Raw genomic sequence first — 3,639 nt, 5'->3', positions numbered from 1 at the left:
GAACTTATTATGTGTCCGGTAGATTGACTGTTTGTGATTTCTTTTGGAATCATGACAACCGTAGAGTATTGATTTTGCAAGTGTCCTGTCTCTCGGGATCCGGATATTCTTGGGATAGAGGGGGACCTACCCTGGGTAGAAATGGGCAAGAAAGAAGAGGGAGACCAAGTAGAGACTTGTCAAGGTTTGTTTTAATTGTCACAGGTTCTTTCTTTTATACATGGGGATGGAATGCAGGGTGAGAACACAGAGGAAGGTATCTTGTCAGTTGTTAGATAGGATATTTAGGGCTTAACTGCCTTCTCAGAACACTTGGGCACCATGGATTGTGGAGCTCTGGAATTCACAGTCATTAGTGGAGTTGTAACTTATCTTGTGTAAGCACCAAGGGCCGGGGACTGAGGAACTTCGGAGTATAGTTAATTCTTGTGTAAATACCAGGGCCCTGGGAAAAGTCCATGCTCTCAAGTAGGGGGAGTGGGGTGAGGAGGTCATTGTGTAGGGCTTGAACTCCTGACAACTTGCTCTCACACAGGGGAGATGGGAGGATGAGAATATTATGTGGCATAGTGTGGACTTAGGCTCCCAACATGCAACCACTTTTCTCTTTCGTTTGCCAATGATTGTTCACTTTGATTAGTTATGCTTCTGAGTCATAGTGTTTATTTCTGATAACTGTTCTAGACATTTCCAGACTGTCTAGAATATATCAAGTAATATAAAACATGAATGCTGGTTGACTTTTGTAGTACGGGTTATATATATGCTGTCATAAGTCACAATACATAACATTTTGTTTGAACAGAAAATATTTATTTTATTGCTTTGTTCAATGAAAGATATGGGCAAGTCTAGATTCACAGTGAAAACAGAATAAACAGGAGCTAGGAAAAAAACCCCACAAATTCAGAGCGATTATTCTAGCAGTTTATCAAAGATTCTACTTAAAGTTGTTGGGACTCTACATAATTTACATATCACAATACCTTTGCTTCAATTTGTTTACACATAATGAAAAATTTTAGATTAAATTAACCTATGTTCTAATGCCATTTCTCTCTTAAAATCATCTCTTTCTCTCTAACTATCTATCTATCTATCTATCTATCTATCTATCTATCTATCTAACTATCTATCTATTGTCTATCTATCTATTATCTATCTGTTGTCTATATATCTACATATCTATGTATCTACATATCTATATATCTACATATCTACATATCTACATGTCTATATATCTATATATCTACATATCTATATATCCATATATCTATATATATCTATATATATTCATATATCTATATATAGATATCTACATATCTATCTATATCTATCTATTGATATATATATATATATATATATATCACAAGATTTGAAGTGTTTAAATTCAGGAAAATAGAAGATCTCCAGTGTATAAGATCTTCATTGTACCTATAAATGTTAAATTTTACTCAAGAGACATCTGTGGGCAATAGTATTTTATAACTGATGTAAAAGATAATGTAGCAGTCACAATTTTAACAGCATTATTTATTGGTAACTAGATACTGTGCAAAATATCCCCATAGCATCCCTACATGTTCTTTATAATAACACAAAAAGTAAGCTCTATTATCTTCAGTTTTTTAGATAAAAAAAATCATGTCTTAGAGTAGAATTAAAAGCCTATTGAGTCTGTTCTTTGATTCAGGCCATTTTGTTTTGAAGTCATTGTTCCTCCACGACATCTGACAGAAATTAAATCAAGAACTTGAAAGCCTTAACTTGTAAACCTTAACTCAAAAAATTCAGCAAATACTAGAGAAATTGTAAATACATGGAATGAAGCAGAAAATAGGGAGCAGTCTAACTGTAATGCATGTACTTCATAACTTATCACATTATAACTCTGAAGTGGTAACAGGGAGCAGTCTAATTGTAATGCATGTACTTCATGTCTTATCACATTATAACTCTGAAGTGGTACACAATTGTCCTGGGAAGAACTGTCCATTTGATGGTTACTTGGGTCTAAGTATCAAAATTGCTGCATCTGCTGTTTTAAAAGAGATTAGATCGTCTGTCTTCATGGACCAGCAGAGAGGGGTTTCAGAACTACCTTACTAGGGATGAGTTTCTTTGTATGAACTTGGAGACACAGAAAAGCTTGTGGCCATTGCAGTTATTGGTGAGAAAACACATCACTTCAGCATACATGATTAAAGTCAGTTATTCAGGAAACTGCTTGAGAGTTCAGAGATCACTTCCATAGAGATTTTCAGCTTGGTTATATGGATGGAAATGACTAACTTAAATTCAATAATGTTAATTTGCTGATGCATGGATTGACAGTCCCAACCATAGTTGTACTGAATACTCCAACCAACAGTACTTCTTGCTAGAAATACTAAGGATGAAATCAACATGGTCCAGATCACTAACAGCATTTTGGATGGTACAATATCAGCCCAAAGAGGTTATAGCATTTTTCAGAGACTGAAAAGAATAGTATTTGATGCCAAATCTACAATACTCAAGAGCTCTTCACTTACAGGCTGCTTTCTTTTTGGGCTGCTCCTGGGTGTCATCAGTATCGTATGCTATGGAATCTACACAGCTGACACAAATGGAGACTATATAGAAGAACGATATGAAATATCCAAAAGTGAAGTGGAAAACCAAGAACTGATAGAAGAGAGCAAAGAGCTTGAGTCCAGCTGTGGAGGGTCTCTAGTGCCTACTCTGCAAGAGCGCAAAGATGTATTAGAAAAGAAGAAAGATTGAGACTTTGCAGATAAAAGATAGTTGCTAGAATTTGAAGTTCCCAAAAAGTATTTATTGAATTTAGAGATTTAATCATGATCTGTTTACAGAAGAGAACATGTTCTTTGTATTTTGCTAATAACAACTGCATGACTTAAAAACAATCCTTCCATAAGTGGGAAGATGGGGAAGATGTTTGGGACAAAGTGATGAACTGTTTGTTCAGAACAAAGCCAGATCATTGTATCAGTTCCCTTACAGATGCCCGTTCTGCACACACTTCTCTGTGCATGTTCTATGACAAAGTTAAGAAACTTGTACAGAATGTTAAATTGACCATTAATGAGGAAGATGTATTTTTTGCAAAGGGAAATAGTACTTTCACCTACTATATCAATTCCCCTATATTTTGGTATAAAATTTAAATATACAAATAAAGTGTTTAAAATGTAGAAAATCAAAAGAAAGAAATTTCTGTAATTCAGAGGGAGTTGACAGAACTTATGTAGAGTGAAGTTTCGGTTATACCCATCAAAGGCATGTATTAAATTCTCTTTGATGGGATAGTGTAAACAATAATGAATGTATCTTTCCATACCATGTAAATATAAAGTAGATCTTATTCTAGTACAGGAAATAGTAAAGTGTCATAAGCTAGCACTGGCTTATTACTTTCACCAATAATCTTGAAGTCAGAGTCTAGAACTGAACCCAGGGGACAAGTGCCCTCAGTGACCTCTAACCTAATGTTCATGTACTCACTGAACTTCTGCACATCATACACTTATGAGATTGTTTCACCAGCTATAGAATTGGTGTTCCTTAATGAAGCAGTAACCCATGGGTCTTTCTCAGTTGGTATTTTGTAAAGAACTTTGATTCCTCATTAGAATG

General features: G+C 35.0%; 1 pseudogene across 1 annotated transcript; it reads left to right on the top strand.

Annotated features, from left to right (window-relative positions):
* Positions 1–321: 321 nt before the first annotated feature.
* Positions 322–2,766, top strand: LOC308416988 (protein disulfide-isomerase TMX3-like; annotated as a pseudogene). The gene is made up of 2 exons: positions 322–363; positions 2,051–2,766. The product of its transcript is annotated as a protein disulfide-isomerase TMX3-like (transcript).
* Positions 2,767–3,639: the final 873 nt, after the last annotated feature.

This window comes from Micromys minutus, assembly GCF_963924665.1.
Source record: "Micromys minutus genome assembly, chromosome: 2".
NCBI classification, from domain to species: Eukaryota; Metazoa; Chordata; class Mammalia; order Rodentia; family Muridae; genus Micromys; species Micromys minutus.
This window is presented reverse-complemented; position numbering and strand designations above follow the sequence as displayed.